Raw genomic sequence first — 19,035 nt, forward strand, 5'->3', positions numbered from 1 at the left:
TATCCATTTTAACTTTTTCCCACCAACTGTCCAGGGCACTAGTAGAAAAGAAGACGTTCACCGCCATGGCTTCTCCTGGGGGACTCAAGTCTTGCCTTAAGGGGGTGGCTAAAGGCAAAGCTTTCTTGGTTTTATTCCTTGAGTTGCTTGTCACTGGGGCTCTCTGAAACTGTCCCCTCACCTGGATTATTCATCTCATCCTCACTTCCATTTGGCTTTCACTCAGGGGGCAGAGTGGTTGCCTGAGGGGGAGTGTACCCCAGCTGGCCTGGGCTAACTCGGCTGTAAATCTTGGACACCTAGAACACAATCTTCCTGGAGCATTTGAGCCAATTTCAAACATCTCTGCCCTATGCTGAATGCTGAACGACATCTCTTTCTTTTCTGCCTCTTGCCTCTTTCCAAAGTTAGGACTAAAATTCCTGCGGGGCCAAATCAAAGCCACAATTTCTTGTGCCACTCAGATTTATTCCTCAGGGTAAAAACCATGTCTGCATATATCACCGGATCTCATTTTTTCTTCTTGTCTTAAAAATAGCATCAACTGTAACAATGGATCATAACGTTCCATTTGGGGGTCACATTTCACCACTTCCTAATTGATACTAAGCCTACCATTGCGTAAGAGTACTTCATCAGGTTACCTTACACGAAAAATTACCCTCTGGGATTCCCCCCAAATCTTTCTCATCTGCTAAATTACATTCCAGTGGGCCCTTTTTAATACCATCTTTACCTCTTGTGTTATTCATTCTTCATGCTGTCTAAATTTCCAATCTTAGCAGGATGTATTAGTACCTCTCGTTTCCTTCTCTTTATCCCCTGTATACTACACTTAACATGCAGGGGCTGTCTCTGAGTCACCCAGCACCAATATTCTTTTTTATAGTCCTAACAAGCAGTGAAAACAAAAGGATTCCACATTCCACACAATCTCCAAGGAATTGGGGTATGATCGGACATACAACGAGTTTCTTAAAAGACTGCCTAAAGTCCTACTCAGGAGTATATACTCATGTAAACCTAGAGGTCAAAACCCTTGACTTTTGATGTAGTGTCTGAAAGCTTGGGTGACAACTCAATGTTCTTCAAACACTTCTCAAACTCAGACGGGCTTGGTGCTGCGCCCATTTCCCTGGGGTGTTCCGGTTTGTGTTTATTTATCAGTTATGGTAGAATGGTTTGTTTTGATGTACCCCGTATTTTCCCCAAGTTGGTTTACCTGTAGGTTTTGCCCTCCCTCAGAGCTGTCCCTCATGCCATTTCCCTTTGTTCCAGCTCCTTCCCTGCCTCTCAAGATAATCCAGCTCTTTATTCCTGAACATTCCCTGTCACTTTTGCCTTGGACCAAACCCCAGACTGCACCATCCCTTTGGAATTCCTCTATTGCTGGAAGCCCCACTGGCCCATGTGACCTAGCCTCTCCTCCCATCTGTCCTAATTAGTCCCAAGCAACTATGGGATCCCCTTGCTCCTCCCCTGCAGATTCCTTATTGCTCAATGGTTTGTATCCACCCCCTGAGTTGTACCCCGATAAAATCCCGTGCACAGAAGTGCTGGCGACTCTTTCAGGCTGAATCCTTCCCTTGGGATAAACCTTTGCCTTTGGAACCTCACAATCGAGGGGCCTCCTGCTTCTCTTTGGCCTGCTCCGTGCTGCAGTCAGTAGATCCTGAAGCACTGAGCAGTGGCTCACCAGGGTCAGCCGCGGGCAGGACCCACGCCTTGGCCGTTCCCCGCTCCTGGCGCAGCGCCGCAGTTTTCCCAAGAGGCAGCCCGGGCTCCGCTGGGCTGCGTCCATGGGGAACCCGTCCCGGTGCCCGACCGTGCTCTGGGTGAAAAACCTTTATCTGATACGGAAATGAAACCTGCCCCGTCCCAGCTCCCTGCCCTTTCCTCGAGTCCTGTCACTGGTCCCAGCAGTGACGAGAGCTGCAGCAGCCCCTCTGATTCCTCTCAGGAGGATGTTGAAGACCACAATGACGCCCTTTACTCTCCTCCAGGCTGAACAAAGTGGCCTCAGCTGCATCTAGGGCTTCCCCTCCAGGCCACACTCCATACTTGCAGTCCTCCTTTGCATTCTGGCTAATGGTTTCATCACTTTTGATACTGTGCTGCCCAAAACAGCGCCTGTCTACTTTCAGCGCTTCTCTCGGCTGCTGCTACAGGGCGTGGGCACCATCATCAGAGACACAGAAGAGCTTCTCCTCCCAGAGTCGTCCTTATCCCCTGTCACGTGTCTGCCTTGATGGTCACTGGGGAATTTCCCACTTTGTGGCCGCTCATTGCTGTGCTCAGCAAGGACACAGTTTTGTTTGGACGTGAGCTGCCAGAGCAAGACATGCAGCAACGGAAGCTGAGAATAGCAGAGGCTGGGCAGATTCTGTTTTTTTCCAGAATGTGGGAAAGAGAGTGAGAAAAGCACAAGGAAATTTCAGACTGTTAACTTTGCAATCTAATTGCCCTGGGAAACTCAGCAATGGATGGTGCTCTGGTGCTACTGCCAATGCCTTCCACGATAAAAAAAATCCTTCCAGGATGGAGCAACATCATCTGACAGAGACCAAGTGTGCCAGCAGTTGCTCCAGGTGCTCCTGCCATCAGCACCTGCAGGAAAGAGGCACAGCCCCCCATGCACGTGGGCTTTGGCTCCTTCTGGCACAGAAGCCCCCCGGGGGCACAGGTCTCTGGGGCAGGAGTCAGGCACCAGCACTGCCAGGGCTCGGGGTGTGGCAGGTCTGCTTGGGCAGGGACTCTGCCACACCTGCTGATGTCAGCGCTCCCCGGGCCCCAGGCCTCAGAGCAGCGTTCGTGCCCGGGCCCACACGTTCCTTGTGCGTGTCACACCGGCGGGTTTAGGAGGGCCACCAGCCGGGACGTGTCCCAAGGAGGCCGTGCCAGCTTCCCTGCAAGGCCCCGTGCCCTTCCCAGAACGGCTGCGTCGGCAGCCCTGGGGGCTCCTTCTGCTGCCCTGAGCCCACAGAGCATGGCAGCGTTTGCTGATGCTCTGAGCCCTTCCTAAAGATCCTGTCGGCCTGGCTTAGACTCCTGGGGCCAGCCATTCCTTCCAGCCTGGGCCACTTTGGGTAGGTAGGCTGGGCCTGGCCCCAAGGCAGGCGGCAGCGTGTGCAAGGGCCCTCGGTGACACGGTGCCGCACAGTCATTGTGACATGGAACCGGGTGTCCAAGGGCCCTCTGTGACACCTGGTGACATAGGAGCTGGCAGTGACAAGAGCACGCCACAGTGCTCAGAGCACGCGACGGGACAGGACGGGACAGAGCGGTGCCGTGAGGAGCCCCCGCACAGCGCGCTCGTTCGCGTCCCACCCGGAGCTTTTCTCAAGCCTTGTGTCTGCAGCTGAGCTCCAGGCCAGACCACAGGACTTGCTGACCCGTGGTCTCCCTGAGGCTTCTCTTCTGCAGGTGCCCTTGAGGCCAGACCACAAGTCCTTGACAGGAGTCTCCTGTCTTTGTGGCAGGAGCCCTTGAGACCGAGTGCAGGACTTGCTGTCCTGCAGCCCTCCTGAGGCTTCTTACTTGAAGGTGCCTTCCAGGCACCATTGCACGACTTGGTGACTTCAAGTGCCCTTGGTGACAGGGCATCTCTCCTGAAAATAGGCACAAATCCAGTCAGAGACATGGAGCAGAGACCCCCGAGAGTGCCCGAGCTGGCCTGGGTGGAGGAGGAGGAAGAAGGCCCTGGAGCTGCCCCAGCACAGAAGACTGAAGAGGTGGTGCCGTTCCAGCCACCGCAGGAGGGTGAGTGGCAGAGCTGAGCCACAGGACTGGTGCCTGCTGCCAGCTTGGCCCCACACCATGCCATGCTGTGCTGCGCCATGCTATCCCCTGGGGACATGCCCACGGACAGGACGGAAGAGGGGCCGGGCAGACACCCTGCAGTGGCCGTGCTCCGTCCCCTGGAGCATCCCGGGGCTCTCTCGGCCTGGGGAGCGCAGGGCAGGCCCGTGTTCTCCGGCCTCTCCCGCAGCCCCTCATCTCTGGCTGCGCTCGCTCTTTGCCAGATGCAGCCCTGGAGCGCACACGAGAGCAGGAGTCCAGCCGTGGCCGCTTCCGCAGAACAGCGCAGGTACCTGCAGCCACCCCCACCTGGGCTGGGCCTGCTGTCCCTGCTCAGCCCGGCACCGTGTGTGCAGCACTGCATGCAACATCCCCGGCTTCTTGCCCTTCTCCTACAGTTCGTTTGCAACTTCCTCAAGAGAATTGAGGAGGAAGAGACCATCGCCATGGGCGTAGGCCTCAGGCCATACTCGCCCATCTTCCTCAGCAAGACCAGTGCTGCTCTGCTGTCTATGCTTGTCGAGGAAGATTTTTACACTCCAAAGCAAGTAAGCAGCCTGTGGCCAGGCTTTGATCCTCCCAGCAATTGCTTGGCCTCCGCAGCCATGCATGCTGCTTGCTGTGAGCCTTTCAGGCCACATGGCAGTGGCGTGGGAAGGGAAGCACTCCTCTGGGGAAGCTGGGAACATTGCTCCCTCTGGCAGCTTTCCAAGTCTCCCCGTGCCTTCTCCAGGTGCCTGCCATGGTGAGCTACATCCACCAGTGGCTCATGGCCAATGATTCTGCTGAGCACAGGCTGGACAAGACCCTGCTGGATCTCACCGAAGCACAGCCAAATGACGCAGTCATGACGCTCCTGCGTGTGGCCCCGTCCTGTGACAGGTATGGGGCCCACCTGCCCACAGGGCTCAGGCCTCCCCAGCCCATCACCCTGCACAGCCTGCCCCAGGTGTCTGAGCAACAGAGACTTCCAGGGCCCTCTGGCTGCTCCCTTTCCCAGCCCTGCCCTGTCAGCCCCTGAGCCTGCTGCCATGCTCCCTTGCTGCCTCTCAGGGCTCTGTGCCCACAGGCCTGGGCTGTCGGGCTGCTGCTGGCAGGGGGGCAGTGGGCACAGGCAGAAATGGCAGCCAGCTCAGCTGCCCCCGGTTGTGTTTCTGACACCCCCCTGAGACACAGCTCTAACCCCACAGAGCTGCCATGGCCATGTGGAAGACCATCATGGGCTCAGCCAGGACTGCGGAGCTGGCGCAGCTGATCCTCCTGGATGTGCTGGGGAGCTGGCCAGAGTACAGCACCTGCACCTCCGATGGGGACGAAACGGGTGTCTTTGCCCTGGCTGTGAGTTTCTGCAACTGGACTTTGCAGGCCCCAAGGCTGCCTCTCCAGCAGCTCTCCATCCTCCTTCCCCCACTGCATCTCCCCGCCTCAGGCGCTGCCCTGAAACCTGGCCCAGGGGCAGCTTCAGGCCCACCAGGCCCCATGCTCTCCCTGCCAAGGTCTCTCCAGGCCTCTCCCTGCCACGCTCGGGCCCAGCCACACGCACACCTCGGCACTGAGCGCTGTCTCGGGGGGCTTTGTCCTTTGCAGGCAACCGTGGTGATGTGGAAGATCCTCCAGGTGCCCTGTCTGCCACGGATCTTGAAGGTGTATTTCCCCCGCCTATTTGTGCATCTGCTATTCCAAGTGTTCTTCAGCACTCTGGATATGCCAGAGGCGGTGGACACCTTCTGGAAGGGATGCCAGGAAGAGCACGGCCTTGCCACCAGCCCCAACAGGTGCCCCATGCCACTCCTCCTGTCCCTGCCACGTGGCCGGCCAAGGAGCCAGTGCTGCCGCTGTGACCTGGGCTTTGCTGCGCACACAGGTTTGCAGTGCGCACCCTCAAGTCCCTGCTCTGCCTTCTCCGCTGCGAGGATGTGGTGGTGGCAATGGAGCGCAGGTGTGCCTGGGACACGCTGCTCTCTCTTGACACTCACCACTTTGCCGTGGCTCTGCTGGCCAGGTGAGACCCCCTTCTCCCCACTGCCTCTGCCATTGCTGCTCTGTGCCCAGGTGGCCCACAAAGTGTCCGTGGTGGCCATGGGCCAGAGCGCCCTGTCACTGAAGGAATGGCCAAGCAGACTGGAAAAGGCTGGCAGAGGAGGGTGCTCATGAGCAACCAACTCCCAAATGGCCCACGTCCCCTTGCCGGAAGGGTGCTGGGGAAAGATGAGAACTGGATGAGTCACGCCTGGGAGAGGTTTGCCTCACTGGCTCAGGGTCTTGTTTCCTTTTTCCCCTCTTCAGAGAAATTCGCCGCTTAGCCATCCACTTTTGTTCCGTGGTTGCATTCTACCTGCTCGCCCTGCTCAGCAAAGAGATGCCATACTGGGATTTCCCTGCCCTGGCATTCCTTGTGGAGGTGAGCCTCAAGGCCAGCGCTGCCTGGCTGAGCCGCCTCCCAGCCCTCTGGCCTCTCGCAGCCACAGCTGCCAGGACAGTGCCCCTGCCCGTGCCCTGTGCCGCTGCCTGGGCCCGGCCCTGTGCACTGCTGGGCTCCTGCCGGCCGGCTCCCCTGTCACTGCCCTGTGCCTTTCAGGTCCTCGAGTGCCTGGACTTGAGGGAATGCAGTGACAGCGTTCTGGAGATCCTGGCACAGAACCTGCAGAGCGAGCACATGGCTAGGCGTTACTTGGCACTCCGAGGCCTCGTAGTGCTGGGCAAGAATCCCTTGATGGTGAGAAGGGGCAGTGGCTGAAGCCGTGCAGGCAGCGTGGGGCTGGGCAACACTGTCGCTTGGCCTTGCATGGGCTTCGGCCACTAGGGCGGCTGCTGCCAGCTCTCCTGCCTCCCGCTTCAGCTGCCCCAGTGCTTCGGGACAGGCCTTTGGCCTCTGGGCCCTGCGGCAGCCGGGCGGCCTCTCACAAAGTCGTGTTCCGCACGGGCCGAAAAAATGCAGAGCCTGACTGAGAGTCTTGTGGAGCTCCTGGAGGAAAATGACAGCGACATGATCAGGATGAGCATTCTTCTACTCAGATATTTGCTCCTGGATAATGGCGCCCCAATAGCCACCCCCATCGCCCTGCAGCTGGCTGAGGCGCTCCTGCCACTCTTTGACAGCGTAAGGCTCTGTGCCCACAGCCACGGCCACTGCCTGCTGCCCGGACACTTGGTGCCCTGTGCAGATGCACGCCTGTGCCCTGGAGGGCCTGAAGCAGCTGATGCTCGGGTCTTTTGCCCTTTCCTTTCATTCAGGATGATATCCAGGTGCAGCTGAGCTCCATGGCTGTCTTTCAAGAGATGCTGGACTTATTAACAGAAGAGGGAAGAAAGGCCCTCAAGTCCCACGTGCGCCAGAGCCTGCTCCCTCTCTACTTCCACTGCCATGATGAGAATCAGATTGTTGCTGAGGTGAGCACTTGTGGCCAGCTGCTGTCCCCCTGGCAGAGGCTTGGGCTGCCTCCTGCCCCGGCACCTTGCAGGCTGCAGCCTCCTTCAGCCTGTGCCCTGGACTGTGGGGCCATCTGTGCGTCTCTGTTGCTCTCCAGGCCTCCCGGGAAACGCTGCATTCCTCAGCCAGATTCCTGAAGAGGACGGATATCCAACAAATGCTAGACGTGGATCAGAGCATTGGCGAGTGCCTGGTAAGAGCAGCCGAGAACTCCCAGCCTCAGCACGGCCAAGGTCCCTGAGGGCGGCGCTCAGTGTGGGGGAGTGGCAGCTGTGCCCGCTGCTGCCCCCAGAGGTCGCGCGGGCTCTTCTCCCGCAGGCTCCCGCAGGCCCGAGTCGGGTGCTCTGGGAGTCCGGGCCCGGCGGGGCTGCGGCGCGGCACCGCGGCTCCCCGGGCAGCAGCCGGCCCTCTGCCCCCTGCCCTCGGGAGCCCTTGGCCAGAGGCTGTTGGCGGCGCCTCAGGGCTGTGCGGCCAGGGGAGGCCGGCGCTGGGCGCAGGCAGCGCCCCGCCCAGGGGCTGAGCCCGCGCCAACCCTTCCCTCCTGCCGCTCTCTGCAGCTGGCACAGGACAGGAGCCGAGCGGCCGAGCAGCTGCGCCAGGCCCTGCGCTACCTGCAGAGCCCACAGGAGTCCCTGCGAGAGGCGGCCGTCAGGTTCATGGGTGAGTCCCGAGCCCGGGCTCCCTCCCCGGCCCGCCGCAGCTCGGCCCCGGCCCCGCCTGCTGCCCCGGCAGCGCCAGCCGGGCCCGGTGCCGTGGAGCCCCGCCTGGCCTGGGCATTGCTGCTGCCGCCCTCTGGCAGCCGTGCCCTGGGGCGGCAGCGTGCGGCAAGGGCCGGGCTGAGCCCTGCCGGGCCAGCAGCCCGTGTGGCCGCAGCGCCGGCAGCGCCGCTGGCAGGGAGCTGTGCCGCTGGGGCCGTGACAGGCTCTGTGTTCACAGGCATGGCCGGGCGGCACCTGAGGGGGCAGCAGCAAGAGCTGCAGCTGCTCTGCAGTGGTGAGTGTGTGAGGGCAGCCGGCTGACCGCGGGGGCTGGAGGGGGCAGCTGCAAGCCCTGCCCCGGCTGCGGAGGGCTCTGCTCCCGTCGACAGGGCACACAGAGATTTCAGGGCCACGTGTGGCATTCGTGGCCAGCACCTTGTCCCTTCTCCCTGCGAGCCATGGCAAGAGCCGGCCGGGATAGCGCCGGCAGGGGCTCTCCTCGGCTCCCTGCACATGCGGGATCCGACCTTGCCTCTTTTCCACTCTCTTGCAGCCCTTGAAGAAATGGCACGTGACAGCAGTCCTGCAATCAGAGATGCTGCCGTTGAATTTTGTTTAGTTCTCCGGGCCGTACAGAGAGCTCCCTACTCCCCATGGCGTAAGCTGCGAGATCGATTCCGCAGTGCATGGAGGAAACGGCCTCGTCTGTGCAGCACTGCCGTGCTGTTCTGCTGGAGCTCCACAGAGAGATGATCTGAAAGACTCTGTCTGCTGGGGCCATTTAAGCCAGCAGGGATTTTCTGTTTCTTCTTCAAGATTTTTCTGTTTGTATTTTCGTTTTTGTTGAGTATAGAATATTGTAGAATAGAATAGAATAGAATATCTTACAATACACAGAGTCCCAGCATCTTTCTTTTCCTGCACGGGGTCTGTAGGGCACAGGGGGAGAGGGGGAAAAGGGTGCTTGAGCTCAGCCAGCTGTCCAGGAGTGCAGTGTTGCAGGGAAAATGGCCAGAAGCCCCTTGGCCTTTGATGGTTCTGCTGAAGCCTTTGTGCTGCCGACAGAGCGGCTGGGCAGGGGCCGGAGCTGCGGGGATCCCTGCCGGAGCGGTGCCTGGCAATGGCCACAAGCCCTGTGCCGGGGAGGAAGGGCCATCTGTGTCCTCCTGCCCATGTGCTGCTGGCTGTGTTGCTGAGGGCTCCCAGGTGCCTCTGGATGGGGCTCCTCTGGAGCTGCTGTGGGGCTGCGGCGCTGCTGCCGGCAAGCTTGGGGAGACCCTGAGGGGCTGAGGCACTGCTAAGCCCTGAGCAACGGGCTGGCAGAGGCCATAAGCCATAAGCCCCCTGGCAGCCGCCTTGATCCCGACAGCCGGCTGCTCTGGCGCTTCCAGGTCGGTGGCCGGGTTGGAGGGACCCCCTGGAATCAGGCGTGGAACCCTGGTCCTGGCCTTTCAGGGCCGTGAGGCCAGCTGTTGTGGGGCTGGGCATGTGCCCTCCCTGGGCTCCAGACTGGAGGCCCCCGCCCCTCAGGCTTAGGCATTGATCTCCACCGTCTGATATCCAAGTCTTGTTCCTGTTGCTGTGGGGGAGGCCGAGCTCTGTGGCTTTAGGCCCCATTGAGCCAGAAGAGCAGCAGCTTTGAGCCCACAGGGGCCACAGAAAGGCCCTCCTGGACCACGGGCATTCCTGTCCTTCCCAAGGCAGGGACACATGAGAGTGCAGCGGGCACCTGCAGGGTGCCACGCTGGCTTTGCACTGGGCCACCTCCCTGTGCTGTGCACGGCTGGCTCTTTGCTTTGCTGCTCTCGGCCTTGTGTCGTCGTACTCCTTTGGCTGCCTGCAGCCAGGGGCAGCGCTATCAGGAGGGTGAAAGGCCCCGACTCCAACATCTCAAGGGGGAAATGGAGCTCTCCTAGCCCTCAGCCTATGCTGTAAGCAGAGCAGAGCCTTTTCCCCAGCCCCGTTGGCTTTCTGCCTGCTTCTGGCCCCTGGCCACCATGACCCACTGCACTCGCTCTGAGTCACCTGCAGCATGCCTGGTGCCTCTTCATTTGCTGACCCTGGGATGGGAGGCTCACTGAGGGAAAGGTGGCTGTCCCAATGCTGAGGGCACACGTGGCTCACTGAGCAGACTTGAGGCTTCCCCAGCGGCTTGCAGGTGCCTTATGTGTCATGTTACAGTGCTTGTGCTCCTGCCTCTTCCTGTCCCTCTTCTCACCCTCACCCAACCTGCACCCTCTGACCTACCCTCAGTAAACCCTGATGCATCAGACACGGTGTCAAGAGCCCTCCTTCGGCTGCCGGTCGAGCGCACATCAAAACCTCCGGGCCTGGCAGCAAGGTGGCCTGGGAGAGCTGGTCTCTCAGACCAAGAGGGAGCGGCTCTCGACTGCACCTGCCCATGGACCTTCCCCGCACCAAATAAAATCATCTCCAAGTTTAGCTAGTAAACTAGTAAGGTATAAACCATTAATTGCCTGGAAATCTGGCACTAGTCTCTAAGTTCCATTAGGTTTCTTTATTGCTAATCTAGCAGTACTCAATTTTGACTTCCATTCTTCCAATAATCCTGATGTCAGGAATTTATCGATTGTTGGATCTATTTCTTTCCTAGCTTCTAATCTTCAAGGGTATTGCTTTCTGACTACTGGCTCAACTCTTGTGTGTAACTCAATTTTCATAGGGTCTGCTCGTTTTGATTTTCCTGGGCTATCAGTATCCCATACTCTTGGGTATAACTGATTCAATACTTGCTCTAAATAGTTCTTCTTCTTTGTTGGTCTTGTGTCAATTGTCAGTCCTACTGCTAAAACTGCCCATTTGTCTTCAGGTACCTTCCATTGAAGTTTTCTTTCTCTAAACGGAACTCTTGCTTCTACATTTTCAAGCAAATCCATTGCTAGGACAGATTTGAGTGAGTTTGGTAAATAAAGAAACTGATGTATTCCCATTTTCTTCTTGATTTTACATTGAAGTGGTTGCAGGAAGAATGCATTTTCTGGCTCCTATTGCTTGCAGATAGTTTTCACTTTTGGGTACCAGTGCTTGATTCAAGAGTGAAAATGTGTCTCCACATTTAGTTAAAAATTCAACTTCTTTATTATTCTTTAGCTGTATTTTCACCGGCAACCTGCTAGGGTAAGAACTGCCAGTCTCGGTCATTCCTGGTATCTGGTTAACACTGCACAGCAGCCTGCATCGTTCGCATCCCACAAAGGCCTTACAATAGGACACAGCTGGCCCGCTGTACCTTGTAAGGCTCCACTAGCAATTTGTCCCTGCACACGTGCTCTGGCTGCCTTGATCGCCAACTCTTTTGCTGGTTTGGTTAGCTCTGTCAACATGAAATCAGTATCACCTCAGCCTGGCTCTTGACTCTTGACTATGAACTCCAAACTTTTTGCTGCTTTGCTAGGGTTTTCTCTATCCATTTTAACTTTTTTCCCACCAACAGTCCAGGGCACTAGTAGAAAAGAAGACGTTCACCCCCATGGCTTCTCCTGGGGGACTCAAGCCTTGCCTTAAGGGGGTGGCTAAAGGCAAAGCTTTCTTGGTTTTATTCCTTGAGTTGCTTGTCACTGGGGCTCTCTGAAACTGTCCCCTCACCTGGATTATTCATCTCATCCTCACTGCCATTTGGCTTTCACTCAGGGGGCAGAGTGGTTGCCTGAGGGGGAGTGTACCCCAGCTGGCCTGGGCTAACTCGGCTGTAAATCTTGGACACCTAGAACACAATCTTCCTGGAGCATTTGAGCCAATTTCAAACATCTCTGCCCTATGCTGAATGCTGAACGACATCTCTTTCTTTTCTGCCTCTTGCCTCTTTCCAAAGTTAGGACTAAAATTCCTGCGGGGCCAAATCAAAGCCACAATTTCTTGTGCCACTCAGATTTATTCTTCAGGGTAAAAACCATGTCTGCATATATCACCGGATCTCATTTTTTCTTCTTGTCTTAAAAATAGCATCAACTGTAACAATGGATCATAACGTTCCATTTGGGGGTCACATTTCACCACTTCCTAATTGATACTAAGCCTACCATTGCGTAAGAGTACTTCATCAGGTTACCTTACACGAAAAATTACCCTCTGGGATTCCCCCCAAATCTTTCTCATCTGCTAAATTACATTCCAGTGGGCTCTTTTTAATACCATCTTTACCTCTTGTGTTATTCATTCTTCATGCTGTCTAAATTTCCAATCTTAGCAGGATGTATTAGTACCTCTCGTTTCCTTCTCTTTATCCCCTGTATACTACACTTAACATGCACGGGCTGTCTCTGAGTCACCCAGCACCAATATTCTTTTTTATAGTCCTAACAAGCAGTGAAAACAAAAGGATTCCACATTCCACACAATCTCCAAGGAATTGGGGTATGATCGGACATACAACGAGTTTCTTAAAAGACTGCCTAAAGTCCTACTCAGGAGTATATACTCATGTAAACCTAGAGGTCAAAACCCTTGACTTTTGATGTAGTGTCTGAAAGCTTGGGTGACAGCTCAATGTTCTTCAAACACTTCTCAAACTCAGACGGGCTTGGTGCTGCGCCCATTTCCCTGGGGTGTTCCGGTTTGTGTTTATTTATCAGTTATGGTAGAATGGTTTGTTTTGATGTACCCCGTATTTTCCCCAAGTTGGTTTACCCGTAGGTTTTGCCCTCCCTCAGAGCTGTCCCTCATGCCATTTCCCTTTGTTCCAGCTCCTTCCCTGCCTCTCAAGATAATCCAGCTCTTTATTCCTGAACATTCCCTGTCACTTTTGCCTTGGACCAAACCCCAGACTGCACCATCCCTTTGGAATTCCTCTATTGCTGGAAGCCCCACTGGCCCATGTGACCTAGCCTCTCCTCCCATCTGTCCTAATTAGTCCCAAGCAACTATGGGATCCCCTTGCTCCTCCCCTGCAGATTCCTTATTGCTCAATGGTTTGTATCCACCCCCTGAGTTGTACCCCGATAAAATCCCGTGCACAGAAGTGCTGGCGACTCTTTCAGGCTGAATCCTTCCCTTGGGATAAACCTTTGCCTTTGGAACCTCACAATCAAGGGGCCTCCTGCTTCTCTTTGGCCTGCTCCGTGCTGCAGTCAGTAGATCCTGAAGCACTGAGCAGTGGCTCACCAGGGTCAGCCGCGGGCAGGACCCACGCCTTGGCCGTTCCCCGCTCCTGGCGCAGCGCCGCAGTTTTCCCAAGAGGCAGCCCGGGCTCCGCTGGGCTGCGTCCATGGGGAACCCGTCCCGGTGCCCGACCGTGCTCTGGGTGAAAAACCTTTATCTGATACGGAAATGAAATCTGCCCCGTCCCAGCTCCCTGCCCTTTCCTCGGGTCCTGTCACTGGTCCCAGCAGTGACGAGAGCTGCAGCAGCCCCTCTGATTCCTCTCAGGAGGATGTTGAAGACCACAATGACGCCCTTTACTCTCCTCCAGGCTGAACAAAGTGGCCTCAGCTGAATCTAGGGCTTCCCCTCCAGGCCACACTCCATACTTGCAGTCCTCCTTTGCATTCTGGCTAATGGTTTCATCACTTTTGATACTGTGCTGCCCAAAACAGCGCCTGTCTACTTTCAGCGCTTCTCTCGGCTGCTGCTACAGGGCGTGGGCACCATCATCAGAGACACACAAGAGCTTCTCCTCCCAGAGTCGTCCTTATCCCCTATCACGTGTCTGCCTTGATGTTCACTGGGGAATTTCCCACTTTGTGGCCGCTCATTGCTGTGCTCAGCAAGGACACAGTTTTGTTTGGACGTGAGCTGCCAGAGCAAGACATGCAGCAACGGAAGCTGAGAATAGCAGAGGCTGGGCAGATTCTGTTTTTTTCCAGAATGTGGGAAAGAGAGTGAGAAAAGCACAAGGAAATTTCAGACTGTTAACTTTGCAATCTAATTGCCCTGGGAAACTCAGCAATGGATGGTGCTCTGCTGCTACTGCCAATGCCTTCCACGATAAAAAAAATCCTTCCAGGATGGAGCAACATCATCTGACAGAGACCAAGTGTGCCAGCAGTTGCTCCAGGTGCTCCTGCCATCAGCGCCTGCAGGAAAGAGGCACAGCCCCCCATGCACGTGGGCTTTGGCTCCTTCTGGCACAGAAGCCCCCCGGGGGCACAGGTCTCTGGGGCAGGAGTCAGGCACCAGCACTGCCAGGGCTCGGGGTGTGGCAGGTCTGCTTGGGCAGGGACTCTGCCACACCTGCTGATGTCAGCGCTCCCCGGGCCCCAGGCCTCAGAGCAGCGTTCGTGCCCGGGCCCACACGTTCCTTGTGCGTGTCACACCGGCGGGTTTAGGAGGGCCACCAGCCGGGACGTGTCCCAGGGAGGCCGTGCCAGCTTCCCTGCAAGGCCCCGTGCCCTTCCCAGAACGGCTGCGTCGGCAGCCCTGGGGGCTCCTTCTGCTGCCCTGAGCCCACAGAGCATGGCAGCGTTTGCTGATGCTCTGAGCCCTTCCTAAAGATCCTGTCGGCCTGGCTTAGACTCCTGGGGCCAGCCATTCCTTCCAGCCTGGGCCACTTTGGGTAGGTAGGCTGGGCCTGGCCCCAGGGCAGGCGGCAGCGTGTGCAAGGGCCCTCGGTGACACGGTGCCGCACAGTCATTGTGACATGGAACCGGGTGTCCAAGGGCCCTCTGTGACACCTGGTGACATAGGAGCTGGCAGTGACAAGAGCACGCCACAGTGCTCAGAGCACGCGACGGGACAGGACGGGACAGAGCGGTGCCGTGAGGAGCCCCCGCACAGCGCGCTCGTTCGCGTCCCACCCGGAGCTTTTCTCAAGCCTTGTGTCTGCAGCTGAGCTCCAGGCCAGACCACAGGACTTGCTGACCCGTGGTTTCCCTGAGGCTTCTCTTCTGCAGGTGCCCTTGAGGCCAGACCACAAGTCCTTGACAGGAGTCTCCTGTCTTTGTGGCAGGAGCCCTTGAGACCGAGTGCAGGACTTGCTGTCCTGCAGCCCTCCTGAGGCTTCTTACTTGAAGGTGCCTTCCAGGCACCATTGCACGACTTGGTGACTTCAAGTGCCCTTGGTGACAGGGCATCTCTCCTGAAAATAGGCACAAATCCAGTCAGAGACATGGAGCAGAGACCCCCAAGAGTGCCCGAGCTGGCCTGGGTGGAGGAGGAGGAAGAAGGCCCCGGAGCTGCCCCAGCACAGAAGACTGAAGAGGTGGTGCCGTTCCAGCCACCGCAGGAGGGTGAGTGGCAGAGCTGAGCCACAGGACTGGTGCCTGCTGCCAGCTTGGCCCCACACCATGCCATGCTGTGCTGCGCCATGCTATCCCCTGGGGACATGCCCACGGACAGGACGGAAGAGGGGCCGGGCAGACACCCCGCAGTGGCCGTGCTCCGTCCCCTGGAGCATCCCGGGGCTCTCTCGGCCTGGGGAGCGCAGGGCAGGCCCGTGTTCTCCGGCCTCTCCCGCAGCCCCTCATCTCTGGCTGCGCTCGCTCTTTGCCAGATGCAGCCCTGGAGCGCACACAAGAGCAGGAGTCCAGCCGTGGCCGCTTCCGCAGAACAGCGCAGGTACCTGCAGCCACCCCCACCTGGGCTGGGCCTGCTGTCCCTGCTCAGCCCGGCACCGTGTGTGCAGCACTGCATGCAACATCCCCGGCTTCTTGCCCTTCTCCTACAGTTCGTTTGCAACTTCCTCAAGAGAATTGAGGAGGAAGAGACCATCGCCATGGGCGTAGGCCTCAGACCATACTCGCCCATCTTCCTCAGCAAGACCAGTGCTGCTCTGCTGTCTATGCTTGTCGAGGAAGACTTTTACACTCCAAAGCAAGTAAGCAGCCTGTGGCCAGGCTTTGATCCTCCCAGCAATTGCTTGGCCTCCACAGCCATGCATGCTGCTTGCTGTGAGCCTTTCAGGCCACATGGCAGTGGGGTGGGAAGGGAAGCACTCCTCTGGGGAAGCTGGGAACATTGCTCCCTCTGGCAGCTTTCCAAGTCTCCCCGTGCCTTCTCCAGGTGCCTGCCATGGTGAGCTACATCCACCAGTGGCTCATGGCCAATGATTCTGCTGAGCACAGGCTGGACAAGACCCTGCTGGATCTCACCGAAGCACAGCCAAATGACGCAGTCATGACGCTCCTGCGTGTGGCCCCGTCCTGTGACAGGTATGGGGCCCACCTGCCCACAGGGCTCAGGCCTCCCCAGCCCATCACCCTGCACAGCCTGCCCCAGGTGTCTGAGCAACAGAGACTTCCAGGGCCCTCTGGCTGCTCCCTTTCCCAGCCCTGCCCTGTCAGCCCCTGAGCCTGCTGCCATGCTCCCTTGCTGCCTCTCAGGGCTCTGTGCCCACAGGCCTGGGCTGTCGGGCTGCTGCTGGCAGGGGGGCAGTGGGCACAGGCAGAAATGGCAGCCAGCTCAGCTGCCCCCGGTGCTGTGTCTGACACCCCCCTGAGACACAGCTCTAACCCCACAGAGCTGCCATGGCCATGTGGAAGACCATCATGGGCTCAGCCAGGACTGCGGAGCTGGCGCAGCTGATCCTCCTGGATGTGCTGGGGAGCTGGCCAGAGTACAGCACCTGCACCTCCGATGGGGACGAAACGGGTGTCTTTGCCCTGGCTGTGAGTTTCTGCAACTGGACTTTGCAGGCCCCAAGGCTGCCTCTCCAGCAGCTCTCCATCCTCCTTCCCCCACTGCATCTCCCCGCCTCAGGCGCTGCCCTGAAACCTGGCCCAGGGGCAGCTTCAGGCCCACCAGGCCCCATGCTCTCCCTGCCAAGGTCTCTCCAGGCCTCTCCCTGCCACGCTCGGGCCCAGCCACACGCACACCTCGGCACTGAGCGCTGTCTCGGGGGGCTTTGTCCTTTGCAGGCAACCGTGGTGATGTGGAAGATCCTCCAGGTGCCCTGTCTGCCACGGATCTTGAAGGTGTATTTCCCCCGCCTATTTGTGCATCTGCTATTCCAAGTGTTCTTCAGCACTCTGGATATGCCAGAGGCGGTGGACACCTTCTGGAAGGGATGCCAGGAAGAGCACGGCCTTGCCACCAGCCCCAACAGGTGCCCCATGCCACTCCTCCTGTCCCTGCCACGTGGCCGGCCAAGGAGCCAGTGCTGCCGCTGTGACCTGGGCTTTGCTGCGCACACAGGTTTGCAGTGCGCACCCTCAAGTCCCTGCTCTGCCTTCTCCGCTGCGAGGATGTGGTGGTGGCAATGGAGCGCAGGTGTGCCTGGGACACGCTGCTCTCTCTTGACACTCACCACTTTGCCGTGGCTCTGCTGGCCAGGTGAGACCCCCTTCTCCCCACTGCCTCTGCCATTGCTGCTCTGTGCCCAGGTGGCCCACAAAGTGTCCGTGGTGGCCATGGGCCAGAGGGCCTTGTCACTGAAGGAATGGCCAAGCAGACTGGAAAAGGCTGGCAGAGGAGGGTGCTCATGAGCAACCAACTCCCAAATGGCCCACGTCCCCTTGCCGGAAGGGTGCTGGGGAAAGATGAGAACTGGATGAGTCACGCCTGGGAGAGGTTTGCCTCACTGGCTCAGGGTCTTGTTTCCTTTTTCCCCTCTTCAGAGAAATTCGCCGCTTAGCCATCCACTTTTGTTCCGTGGTTGCATTCTACCTGCTCGCCCTGCTCAGCAAAGAGATGCCATACTGGGATTTCCCTGCCCTGGCATTCCTTGTGGAGGTGAGCCTCAAGGCCAGCGCTGCCTGGCTGAGCCGCCTCCCAGCCCTCTGGCCTCTCGCAGCCACAGCTGCCAGGACAGTGCCCCTGCCCGTGCCCTGTGCCGCTGCCTGGGCCCGGCCCTGTGCGCTGCTGGGCTCCTGCCGGCCGGCTCCCCTGTCACTGCCCTGTGCCTTTCAGGTCCTCGAGTGCCTGGACTTGAGGGAATGCAGTGACAGCGTTCTGGAGATCCTGGCACAGAACCTGCAGAGCGAGCACATGGCTAGGCGTTACTTGGCACTCCGAGGCCTCGTAGTGCTGGGCAAGAATCCCTTGATGGTGAGAAGGGGCAGTGGCTGAAGCCGTGCAGGCAGCGTGGGGCTGGGCAACACTGTCGCTTGGCCTTGCATGGGCTTCGGCCACTAGGGCGGCTGCTGCCAGCTCTCCTGCCTCCCGCTTCAGCTGCCCCAGTGCTTCGGGACAGGCCTTTGGCCTCTGGGCCCTGCGGCAGCCGGGCGGCCTCTCACAAAGTCGTGTTCCGCACAGGCCGAAAAAATGCAGAGCCTGACTGAAAGTCTTGTGGAGCTCCTGGAGGAAAATGACAGCGACATGATCAGGATGAGCATTCTTCTACTCAGATATTTGCTCCTGCATAATGGCGCCCCAATAGCCACCCCCATCGCCCTGCAGCTGGCTGAGGCGCTCCTGCCACTCTTTGACAGCGTAAGGCTCTGTGCCCACAGCCACGGCCACTGCCTGCTGCCCGGACACTTGGTGCCCTGTGCAGATGCACGCCTGTGCCCTGGAGGGCCTGAAGCAGCTGATGCTCAGGTCTTTTGCCCTTTCCTTTCATCCAGGATGATATCCAGGTGCAGCTGAGCTCCATGGCTGTCTTTCAAGAGATGCTGGACTTATTAACAGAAGAGGGAAGAAAGGCCCTCAAGTCCCACGTGCGCCAGAGCCTGCTCCCTCTCTACTTCCACTGCCATGATGAGAATCAGATTGTTGCTGAGGTGAGCACTTGTGGCCAGCTGCTGTCCCCCTGGCAGGGGCTTGGGCTGCCTCCTGCCCCGGCACCTTGCAGGCTGCAGCCTCCTTCAGCCTGTGCCCTGGACTGTGGGGCCATCTGTGCGTCTCTGTTGCTCTCCAGGCCTCCCGGGAAACGCTGCATTCCTCAGCCAGATTCCTGAAGAGGACGGATATCCAACAAATGCTAGACGTGGATCAGAGCATTGGCGAGTGCCTGGTAAGAGCAGCCGAGAACTCCCAGCCTCAGCACGGCCAAGGTCCCTGAGGGCGGCGCTCAGTGTGGGGGAGTGGCAGCTGTGCCCGCTGCTGCACCCAGAGGTCGCGCGGGCTCTTCTCCCGCAGGCTCCCGCAGGCCCGAGTCGGGTGCCCTGGGAGTCCGGGCCCGGCGGGGCTGCGGCGCGGCACCGCGGCTCCCCGGGCAGCAGCCGGCCCTCTGCCCCCTGCCCTCGGGAGCCCTTGGCCAGAGGCTGTTGGCGGCGC

This window comes from Zonotrichia albicollis, chromosome 35 (assembly GCF_047830755.1).
Source record: "Zonotrichia albicollis isolate bZonAlb1 chromosome 35, bZonAlb1.hap1, whole genome shotgun sequence".
NCBI lineage: Eukaryota > Metazoa > Chordata > Aves > Passeriformes > Passerellidae > Zonotrichia > Zonotrichia albicollis.